General features: G+C 35.7%; 1 protein-coding gene across 2 annotated transcripts in view; it reads right to left on the reverse strand.

Moving 5' to 3' along the window:
• The window catches only part of DMD (dystrophin), a 1,834,617-nt gene extending 1,822,844 nt beyond the window's left edge, over nt 1–11,773 (reverse strand). For both annotated transcript variants that reach the window (XM_030304767.1, XM_030304768.1), the window contains exon 1: nt 11,718–11,773. The gene's annotated coding sequence lies outside the window, so the exon portion shown is untranslated. The remainder of the gene's footprint in view (nt 1–11,717) is intronic.
• Nucleotides 11,774–12,861: the final 1,088 nt, after the last annotated feature.

Consider the following 12,861-nt stretch of genomic DNA (forward strand, 5'->3'; position numbering starts at 1 on the left):
CCCAATCCCTCCCCCCAACCCCTACTGGGGAGGGGAGAGGGGCTAGAAGGTGAATCAGTTATCAATGGCCTGTGATTTAATCAATCATACCTAGGTAACAAGGCTTCCATAAAAACACAAAAGGGTGGGGTTTGGAACACCTCCAGGGTGGTAACCACGGGAGATGTAGGGAGAGTGGTGCACTCAGAGACCCTGGACGCTCAGCACCCTTTTCCCAGGCGTTGCCCTGTGCAGCTTTTCCATCTGGATGATCCTGAGTTACATCCTTTTCTTATAGACTGGCAATGTAGGAAGTAAAATGTTTCTCTGGGTTCTATGAGCAGCTCTCGATAATTAATGTAACCTAGGGAGGGAGTCTCTGAAATCTCTAATCTACAGCCAGTGGATCAGAAGTACAGGTGACAACCAGGACTTGGTGACTAATTCTGAAGTTGGGTGGGGGCAGTCTTGTAGAGCTGGATCTTTAACCTGTGGAATCTGACACTATTTCTGGGTAGAAGAGTGTCAGCAGTGAGGTGGAATATAGGAAACCCAGATGATGTCCCAGAATTGCTGTTGGTGTGGAGAGATCACTCCTCGCCCCCAATATACACACACATTCAGGTTGGAACAGAGTGTTGTTAGAATCATTACAGCTAAGGTGTATCCATTGTTACTAGGCCTTCCCAGTTGACAGGAAATCTATTTTTAGAAAATACATTTAGGAGCGCCTGGGTGGCTCAGTGGGTTAAGTGTCCAACTTTGGCTCAGGTCATGATATTACGGTCCGTGAGTTCAAGCCCCACGTCGGGCTCTGTGCTGATAGCTCAGAGCCTGGAGCTTGCTTTGGATTCTGTGTCTCCCTCTCTCTCTGACCCTCCCCGTTCATGCTGTGTCTCTCTTTGTCTCAAAAATAAATAAACGTTAAAAAAAAAAAAAGAAAATACATTTAACGAAGTTATGAGTTTTTAATGAAAATTTCAATTCAAATTTAATATTACAGATTTTTTACCCCAAAATTTTACATTATAATTTTATATGTCTTCTTTGAGTCTGCTATCCCTTCACTAGTACTCTCAGGGGTTTTTTCTTTTTTTTCTTTTTTTTTTTTTGCTTGCTTATTTTTCTATATAAACTTTATTTCTTCTTCTTATTATTTTTTTAAGTCTATTTATTTTGAGAGAGAGAGAGAGAGAGTGCTGAAGGGGCAGAGAGAGAGGCGGGGAGAGAGAACCACAAGCCAGTCTGCAATGTCACAACACGGAGCCCGATGTGGGGCTTGAACTCACAAACTGTGAGATCATGACCTGGGCCAAATTCGAGAGTTGGACGCTTAGCTGACTAAGCCACCCAGATGCCCTGTATATGATCTTTAAAGTCAGCTTGTCTAACTCCAAAGGAAAAAGTTACTTACACTGCAATGTCATTTAACTTAAACATTAACTTAAAGAAACAGACATATTTATGATGTTAAATCATGCTCTCTAGGAACAAGGTAGGCCTTTCCTTTGAATTTTCTTTAGAATCTTTAGGAAGAGTTTTAAATACAGGTTTTGAAACTTTCTTGTTAAATTTGTTTCTTGTTTTTAGTTTTGTAAATGAATATGTCTGATCTATAGTATCTTCTAGCTCACCTTTTAATATTTTAAATAAATATTTGATGGGGAAGTGGAGGCTTATGGATGTTTAGTAATTTACTTAAGTTTACACTAAGTGGTGAACTTAGAATTAAAACTCAGGCTTTATACTTATTTCCTGAATGCCTCCTACCACATTAGACCAAATATTTGAATATCTAATAGCAAAGTGGTCAATAGCCCCCAAATATACCTCTTTCTCCTTTCTTCCTGAGTTCCCATCCCAATTTAGAGTATCTATATCTGCTTACTGTCCCAAGATATTATCTTGCATCCATCAGATTCATTCCTGGCTCCCCTTTACGAATCATTAACCAATCCTTGTTGTTTCCATCTAAATAAGTTTTCTTCGTTTATATTATCTTGGCCTCCTACCAGGACTTTCCCATTGCTTGATGGATAGGTTCCGGAAGCACTTGGAAATGTGGGTCTTGAGCTCAGTGTTACAAATGTGTATTTGGAAGTCGTATACTCAAAAATCAGTTCCTGCAATGCATCCTAAGGATCAAGCTCAGGATTAGGCCCTGGACAGAGATGGTATTTTAAGACATGAAAGAACAAAAAAGACAAAGTGTTGACAGAAGAAAGGACTGAGATAATGGCCAGTATGACCAACTTCAGTTTCACCTCCTCTCTCCCTGTCTTCCTTTCTTATTTCCATTCATTCCATTCATTGAGTAAATATTTATTGAATATCATTGTACACCAGGAAGAAATATACTCAGGGCTGAGTATGCAATGATGACTGAGTCAAATTTCAGACCCTCAAGGATCTCATTTAGTACATGTAAAACATATGTAAACAATAATTATAAGGCATTTGACATAGGTCCTACATAGGAAGGAAGGAAGGAAGGAAGGAAGGAAGGAAGGAAGGAAGGAAGGAAGGAAGAAAGGAAGGAAGGAAGGAAGGAAGGAAGGAAACTATTGGTAAATCAAGCCTGACTCCATTGATTTCTGGCTATCCAACAAAGAACATGGGAGACACAAAGATCAAGTTAATTCCAACGCAAATGTACTAGATTTACATGCACATTTCTCACACAAACATGTGCAGTATGCGCATACACACACACACACAGTGATAGAGGTACTCTGTATCTTACAATTTTTGTCTTAAGATTGAGATAGCTTTTTTAATTTTTGACCTTAAGGTTAATTTAAGGAGCTGAAAATAAATACTCATTCCATGAAAATATAGTAAAATGAAAATTATTTTCAATGATTTCACATGAGAAATTTACCTATACTTTCCTACTAAACTCTCCCCTTGAACAGTCTTTCTTACTCCAGTAACTAGTCATTGTACCCTTCTTTATATTCAGGCTAAAACTTTTAAACCAATTGTTTTTGAAAAACTATTTATCTCCCCTCTCTCTATCTCCACATCTTCTAGTCCATCTATAAATCCCATTATATGTACTTTCCAAACTATGACCATTTCCCTCCAGGTCCATGGTTACCAACCTAGTTCTGGTCCCATATACACACCCAACTTGGATTATTACACTAATCTTTAGCTTACTTCTCAAATTCTACCTTTATATCTTACATTATAATTTACATTGCTTCCAGCCACTGCTTGAAACGCTCAGCTCCTAATCTACCATGGGAAGTCAAAACCTTTACAATGGTCAACAGGTTCTACCTAATTTGTCCCCCCAATACCATTTCACCTGTAATTCATAGTACTCATCCCCAATCACTCTAAATCAAGCACCGTGTTGTCCTTTGAACACACAATCTGTCCTCAGGACCTTTGCACATGTTCTTCTTTCTGCCTGGAATTGTTTTTCTTCCATCACGTTTCTTATATGTCTTTTTAGATAGGTCTTCTTAGGATCCACTATATGAAATAGCAACCCACCTTATTCTTTCCTTACCCTACTTTAACATTCCTCTTAGCGTCCATCACTATTTGAAATTCTCTATTCTAGTTTCAGAAAAAGAAAACAAAATGACAAAAAAATACAGAGAATGTCATAGTTTGTTAAATGTTTCCTTGTTTGGTTTCACTCATCTTAATCATAGGGCTCAATGATTAAAGGGATTTTTGTTCTCTCCACTGCCATGTTCAAACATCTAGAGCACACGACCTGTAATAGGGGCTCCATAAATAAGTTAATGAATGTAGGCTTTGTGTGTATTTCTGTCAAAACATGTTTCCTTAAATACAAATGATTTTTTTATGAAGGACAACTTAATGCATAGACAGTATATACAAAATATTTACTCACTACCTGACATAAGAGCTGTAGAAAATTTTAATAATAGGAACAAGTTCTACCTGGGAACCTCCAAATTCTTGGGCTCTCTTGCTAGACCTATGGAATCAGAAACTCTGGCAATGAGCCCCAGTAATCTGTTTTAGCAAGCTCTCTAGGTAATTCTGATGCAGTGTGGTAATGAGTATGCGTGATATCAAAGAACTCTACAAAAAAAAAAATGTAACCCACTTGCATTTTCATTTTAGATTCACATGACTATTCCCTAAGTGTAAAATGTAGGCTTCATACTCAATTTTGCAGAAAGGATTGGTAGTAGTAGGGCAGTCTAATTGCTCTATCATTGCCTATTGTTTTAGCATTTTTCAATCAGAAGGAGAATATTAATATGATTAAACCAATGTCTCACTGTTGGACCAACTGGCCCCAACAACAATGCAATTATTCAGAAATGGCTTTGTGTTCTCTCACAGCCTCCATTTTCTGCTCACACAGATCTCCTTGGCCACGCACCACTTGATAGGCCAAGCTTCTTCAATTACTCCGTGTTTTTTTATTGTTGTTAAGGCAGCCTTATGCTACAGGTTTAAATTTTTTTTTTATTATTATTTTTGAGAAACAGAGTGTGAGTGGGGGAGGGCAGTGTGAGTGGGGGAGGGCAGTGTGAGTGGGGGACGGCAGAGACAGAAGGGGACAGAGGATCCAAAGCCAGATCTTTGCTGCCAGCAGAGAGCCTGATGTGGGGCTTGAACTCACAAACTGTGAGATCATGACCTGAGCTGAAGTCAGATGCTCAAGTGACCGAGCCATGCAGGTGCCCTAATTGTTCTGTATTTCCACATGCAATTCTTGATGACTTCACCTCCCTTTAAATTGTCTTCGTGTGGACAACCTCAAATTAAATGTCACCTCTCAACAAAAAGCTGTCATCCTAAGCAGTCATTCTTCTTCTCTTCCCATGACACTTGTAATAAATTAAAGGAAATATCTTATTTTAATTAGTTGTATATATAATTGTTTCTTCCCTCAGAAAATAATCTTTTAGAAAAGAAAAAATAAGGTATCTTGTGCTTTTTACACTATATAATATGTCTGCTACAAATATCAATAGGTATTTGTTGAATCTTGAAAGGTGACTTTAGCAACCGTCTATCTCTGGTGGGATGGTACCAGAGGGCCAACTATTTTTCTCAAAATGAAAATAAACGACGAAATTCAATATATGCTGTCTTGCTAGAAAGTTATACTGGGCCCTAAGACAAAATAAATCAGAAAACTAATGCATTTGCCTATCAGCTACAGAAATTTTTTTTCCCTAGGAACAATCATGCTAATTGGTAAATATTTACATTTTCCAGCTAAATATGCCTGCCACTGAAACCACTCTATACTATAAGGGTATAGCAATCAACAAATCCAATTTTCTTATAAGACATTTCAGACCATCGTAGCTTAAAGAGCAAAACATGTGTACCTTCTAAAACTATCTAGAATTATTAAGAACTCAGAAACAGTGCGTTAATAAAGAACATCTTTCTAAGACAGACCTACAAAATAAACAATAAATTATTTGTCTTTCATTAAAAATAGTGAGACCTATCACAATCCAATTTTCCTTTCACTAACTGAATGATGTTCTTTCTTACTTGGGTACTTTGCAAAGATTAGATTCAAGAAAACATTTAAGGGAATGGTTCTCAGTGGATTAGACCATTAGCATAATTATCTCAATTACAAACACAGACACATCATTCTAGAAGTCATCTTAACATCTAGTGTAGATGTTAAGAGTCCACAATGCCAGTAAAGCAATATTTCATATTTCTCCTAAGATTATTTTAAATAAATCTTTAAATTCTCTCTTATACACAATAATTTGTGATCAGTGGAAATAAAAATTCATATTAATAAATAAAAATACTCACAACGTAGCTATTTATATTGATAACTAGATTACTTCACTTACCCAAACTCAGCAAGTGCTAGTATTCACATTTAATATATCGGAAATCATTTGGAAATAATCAATTACAAATCTCCCTCAACAACAGTTGAGTTATGGGGTTACTAAACTTTTGAAGGTAGATTATAAAGCATCTCCTGGTATTGCAAGCATTAAACACCTTCTACTCTCAAGTTTTCAATGTCCTCAAACTTATCAATTCTGAGATGAGTCCCAAGAAAAGCAGAGCACTTGGTAGATGGAATCATTGTCACAACATTCACAGATATGGAAAATACCATGGATTTCAGAGTCCAGTTTCTTGGGTTCCAGCTTCCATTTACCTCAAGCAAGCTGCCTACACTCACAGTGAATACTTATCTCATGATATCACTAGAACAACCATAAAGATATTATTGAATAGTGTAATTAATATGAGGATATACAGGAACAAAGTTTCTAATCTGCGCAATTTCAGAAATGAGGAGGTCTATAGTTTCCTGTACCGATATTCATCTCACCCAAACAACTGTACCAAATAATTCAAGTGTTATCAAAGCATTGTATGCGCTGTGTTAGGGCTCAGGGAAGGTCTCCCTAAGACATGCCATGGTGGCGTATTATTACTTTGAATTAAAATTACTTAAGAAAGAGTGCAAGAAGAACACTCTGACTTTCCTTTGTCCCTCTCAAAGCAGGAAATAAATGTCTCACGTACAAGTTATCTTCTCTGTGCCAGGATGTAGAGACGTTCTTACCATCAGAGACAGGGAATTAAGGGCTAAAGAAACTATATAAACCAGAGGCTATGTAAATAAACCTTGTCACTTTTACTAATTTGCTACCCCAGCACAAATTCTATTTAAAATTCCTTATCAATTGAAGCTTCCAAACATAGGTTTCTTTTTTCTGTCAGCTCCTTTGTCTAAAATGTATAAAAGCTGCAGGCCTTGGTCGTTTTTTGGGGGATCTCCATGTTACCACTGGTCTTAAGTGTGCATGTAATTTACCTTTATTGTTGTTGTTGTTGTTAACCTGTCTCATATCAATTTAATTCTTAGACCAGCCAAAAGAACATTTCAGGGTAAAGGAAAATTTTTCTCCTGAATAGCTGCTTATCATCATCCAGAGATACAGTTCACTGCCCTTCATTTTATTTAGTAAACTAATTCTTTCAGATACCAAATAGTAGGGACAAACAGGAAGCCAGGGACAGAGTGGGGAGTTTATTTCTATGGTGATCCTTCTAGAATACAATACTTCTATTCTATCACCTATGTTATATCAGGCCCCTTGAGTAGGAGCTGTATATAAATTTGTTAGCTGTATATCAGTTTTGAACTGACATAGAGTAAACGTATACATATTGCTACCTATTTCAGAAAAACAGTTTTGCTTCTATGCCTCATTATGTTTCTTTTTGTATAATGAAACTGATTCATTTTAAACATATAAAATGCTTACTGAGTGTGAGTCCATGTATGTTCATGTGCATATGTGTGTTGAGGGCATGGATTGGCATACGGAGTGTAGTAGGATAATAAAACATAAATAAATGTTGTACTCTCCCCGTTCTGTCCGAGGAAAGTAGCCAAAATTGTGTTCAAGAAAGAAGTGAGCAACCATCCAGGAAAATTGCATAAATATACGATCCTTCAATTCAGAAAATATACTACACAGTAACAAAAATGGCAATATTCTTTGTTTATGTTTTAGTATTTACAAAGCTCTTTTAATATGTTTTCTTAGAAAGCAGACATGGACATATAAGGGAAATAAGACTCAAAGCATTTTTTTATTCTATGTTTACCTTTCTTTCTGAAATAAATTCAACACAGTGAAATTTTTCCTAAGTCTCATGATAGAGAGCTGTGTAAAGAAGCCTGCTTGACTGACTCACAATTTTAGCGTTAATCTGTATGACATCATGCTTATCATGTTGGCTAGGAGATAAACAATGATAAATTTGGGGGGAAATGTATGTCATACCAGTTAATTATATCTTGTATTATCATTATCCCCAGAGGGTAAAATCCGGCTTTTTAGGTATAGATATATACGCTGTGGCAATGAAGATATAAATGTGTCATCATATCATAGGCCATTGGGAAGTTCACAGACAAAACTAATTACACATTTCTACTTAATTTAAATAAAATATCAAGACGTCTACTACTTTGGGAAGAATCAGACAGAAAAGTGCAGTTGGAGGACAGAAATAAAGATAATCACTAAATCCAATGTAGGATCAAAACCATCATACAACTCACTGGAAGGTAGTTTAAATCTTTCAGTTGATTTAGTAGTAAATATTTCCCAGCAAAGACTGCTTTTTCTCTAACACAAACATCAAACAAGTTTTATGACAGAACTATTTTGGGTGATAATTTCAAGTGTACTTTCCTTAAATAAGCTTGTGTGAATGAACCTGTGCGATTCCTACTGTGTGAATCATATTTGCGGTAAACAGTAAACATTTTTAGGATTGTAAAATATCTACAAATTACATGAATATAATATTCACCTTGAATTAATCTTACATAGCAATGGTTTTGTGTTTACGTGGAGATTTATAATATTTGCTTATCTTTATAGAATAGATGTGATAAATCATATTCTGGTAGAAATTTTTGGAATTGAAAGTTAATAGATGACTTCTTTTGAAGAAGAGATACAGTTTATTTTAAAATGGTACTGGAAAAGTGAAAACTTAGTTGGATTTACTACACAGGTACATTTGGCTTCAAATGACACAACACCATAAGGCTTTATTTAGTCACATTTCCCCTCTTAAATATCCCTTATGTAACTTCATAAAATAATGGAGAACTACTTTGTGGTCTCTTAATACTTTACAAATATTATATAAATGAATGTGTGTGAACCTCACTGTTAAGCACTGTAACTTATCGTATTCATTTTTATTATTATATGTGTATTCTCTGGTCTAATTTACCACACAGACAGATAATAATTTTTCACTGCTTTTTCTCTCTTTTAAAGTCTTCTTCAATACATTGTTCTCTGTCAGAATTGTTCCTCTTTCCTTAAACTTAGCATATACTTAAATTTTGTACAACTGTCCAAATTGCATTTATTATATTTATTTAGTGCACTGGTTCAGATCATTGGGGTTACAAAGAAAATATAAATTCCTGCATTCAGTGGCATCCAATTTTCTCAGTCTCGAGTGGTTTGCTCTTTGAGGATCTTCTCTTAGAGTCTCTCAGTCAGTAGAGCTTTCTTCATACAGGTTTCTAGATTCATTCTAGCCCAGAGTACTGGGCTTACCGCTCTCTCACCGGTACAGCCCACTCAGGGCTACTCCATTTAGTAATTATCCAGTATCTCCCAAATGTGTAGGTTCCATGAGATCTGAAGATTGAATTTAAACTAATCTTGTGTCTCATACAGGCCTGGAAGTCTGGTGAATGCCATGTAGTAAAAATATGTGTCAGTTGACATATCTCAGTTATGTTGCTCTTTTGGTATCATCAATTGGTATAAACTGACTCAATTAGCTTTCTCATAATTCTCACTACAAAAACTTAGTCATTACTTGAAGTCTTGAGAAGAAAAAATCAGGTAACATGGAAAATGTATCTTCAGATTTTCTAAATGAAAATTCAACACACACATATATAAATTTTATCTCTAAATACCTTTTGTCTTTGTAAATATTTATATTCCTGATACCTAGTATATTTCCCAAATATGAAACTTTGGTGACTCTCCTGATCCAACTGTAACAGGTTGAGGGAGAACATTTAGAAAATAAATGGAATAAGCAGAAGTTGAATTTGGAGGTGGGGATACTTTGGACAAAACACTCAATGCACTCATACATGTAATTATTTCACAGCCTTTAAAATATAGGCCCTCATAAGGGTAGGGAAAAATTGCTCTAAGGCAGTGCCAACAAAGTATTTATAGAAGGCAGCATATCAAGCTATGGTTTGTATAGTAGAATGCGAGTTGTGGTAAATGATACCTGAAATACCAATGTATAGAGAGTAATGATCTAGGTAGATCCGTGGGAATGAGAATTCACAGTGTTTGTCTTGGTTATGTTTACACACCTTATTAAAACAACTCATTGGTTTAATTCAAAGTTTCGTAGTATTATGTCACATTTATTATTTCAAAAAATCTCTTTATGATTCTGATTTGTCTGTATATTTGTTTGAAAACTTTTATCCATTGCCTGTTTCAAAATTCCAAAATTAGAAAATTTTAATGAGACCAGTAGATATAGCAATAAACACCCATATATATATATATATATACATATATATATATATATATATACACCATATACATCCATCTGGTATATATTATGGGAATTAGGAATTCCTATCCTACATATTTCTGACTTTAGCTTTCATTTATTCTTCTTCATTAGTGTTGTTACAACTTTTTTTTATTACTTGTACCTACTTAGTTCCAAAAAAGTTTAGATTTCTAAAATACGTGTTCCTGTTTTATGTTTATTATGTAAAGTTCTGTATTAACAACTTATTACTTGTTAATTAAGCAAATGTAAATGAAATTTGCATATTTAAAATTCAGTAACTTTACTTCTTGCTAAAATATTGAAGATTACCTGGCAAAAATTCTGCCACAAAGTATCACTAACAATGGATGATACTTGAAAGCCTTTTGTAATAGTAATGGGAACACTTTTCTTTTTTAATTTTTTTTTAACATTTAATTATTTTTGAGACAGAGAGAGACAGAGCATGAACGGGGGGAGGGCCAGAGAGAGAGGGAGACACAGAATCTGAAGCAGGCTCCAGGCTCTGAGCTGTCAGCACAGAGCCTGATGCGGGGCTCGAACTCACGGACCGTGAGATCGTGACCTGAGCGAAGTTGGATGCTCAACCGACTGAGCCACCCAGGCGCCCCGGGAACACTTTTTATATTGCCTCTCCCAGTAGACTGTTCTGGATCCATTCCCAAGACTTTTTATAAAAAAAGACAGAACCATCAAGAGAGTGATTCACATACATTAAGCCCGTCAGGCACTGTGGTCAGAATTTTCACCTATCTTGACCCTGTTAATCCTCCTTATCACATGCAAAATAACCATTATTAGCTATTTTGCTTCTCCTGAAGCTTGAATATGGGGACCATATTTTATTACCTTTCTATCTCCATTATTAGGAGTTGATTTATTCGGTAGACAATATATATGTATATTCATATACATGATGGAAAAATGATTCACAAGGCATTAGATTTGCCTAAATTCAGAGTTATTAAATACAAATCCAAGTCTTTCTAACCTCAAAATGTACATAAACCTCCTTACATGGTACTCTTACTGCTAGTTTTCAAGGTAAGAACATTTTACTTTGTGTTCACACATAACTATCTGGAGTTGTGCCATCTATGGATTATAAATTAAGTTGCATTTGCAAAATAAATTTTATGAAGAGCATGGGTTGATGCCTGCAGAAAAAGAGGAGAATCTTCTTATCTTAAATTATTTGACACATGCCCTATGTGACAGGGCCAAACAGAGTCAAGGCAGTTCTACGAGTTTTTCATGAGCTGGTAAAGACCAAAAGGGACACAAAAATGATCACTTCCAGACAGTAAAAGTCCCTCAGATCTTCTGCTAATGTGTGACATATACCAACTACTTGGCGGAAGACTGCTGTTATGATTCTTCGATGACTGATGTAATTAAAGAAACTCACATTATCATTAAGATTCAAAGACACATTTAATTAATGATTTCTCTTTACCATATATTCTGCAGCTTTTTCCTTAATTAAAAGTCAACATAATATCCCCACATTTGCACAGCTAAAGCAAAATGACACTATGATAAAAACAATATGGACATTTAAATTTACACAGGTAGAGTTCATTTTGAAAATTCAATCACTTACATTCTATCTTAAAAGAGAAGTAACAAAATATCCTTACCTTAGAAAACTGTGCATTTATCCATTTTGTGAATGTTTTCTTTTGAACATCTTCTCTTTCATCTGTAATGTAAAATTTTAAAAAGATTAAGAGTTAAGAATTCTGAATATGATATTTCACAACCAAAATAACTCTCAGTTATTATGCATTAGTGTTATTTTATAGTTGGTATTAAATTCATTGATAATGAAGTTAAACAGAAGTGATGTTGGTATTAGGCATCCAAACTAAAATGAGATGTGAAAAATAATGGATATGGTCAAATCTATACTCATTCCAAAATTATATAAAGGCATTACAGAAAAGTAGTCTCATATGAATAAAGCAGATACTATTTTTTTTTAACGTTTACTTATTTTTGAGAGAGACAGAGACAGAATGCGAGTGGGTTAGGGGCAGAGAGAGAGGGGGAGACACAGAATCTGAAGCAGGCTCCAGGCTCCAAGCTGTCAGCAAAGAGCCCAACGCGGGGCTCAAACTCAGGAGCTGTGAGATCACGACCTGAGACAGAGTCGGTTGCTCAACCTACTGAGCCACCCAGGCGCCCAAGCAGATACTACTTATTATCCTGTGGCCAGTCAATACTCTAGTATTATCAGAAGAACCCATTATCTGTTATCTCTTCTGAAAAACTATTCCAGTGCTTTTCCTCTTATACCCTCACCCCCATCCCCAGTCCACAGAGAAATGATTTTCCCCTCTTTTGTAATAAGGGCCCCTGGCACAGCCCCTGCCCTTACAGGAGCATGGTTTTGCATCCCAGAAACTGGCACTGTCTGCACAAACCAAGATCTCAGCAAACATTTGATAAACATGCAAATGCTTTCGAGTAGGGGATATCTCACAACTCCAAAATTTCCACTACCTCTTTGCATCCAAAAGTCAGGAAATTTCAAATCAAAATGCAAATGATATCCTTGGTGGATTACATATAAATACTCAAAGGAAAAATCTCCAAGGGCTTCTTATACCAAGAGATTACGGTGGAAAATTATTAAGAAACAGCTTCACAGAACTCGGGCTTTTAAAAATTATGTCTTTTTCTTCAGGTTGGAAATTAGTATGGAGTTAAATGGACAGAAAAATAATCAATCTTGATTTACTGAAATCCTTTTCTAAAGCCAAAGCCTACCTTTAAATTACT

Source organism: Lynx canadensis, chromosome X (assembly GCF_007474595.2).
Source record: "Lynx canadensis isolate LIC74 chromosome X, mLynCan4.pri.v2, whole genome shotgun sequence".
In the NCBI taxonomy this organism is placed as follows: Eukaryota; Metazoa; Chordata; class Mammalia; order Carnivora; family Felidae; genus Lynx; species Lynx canadensis.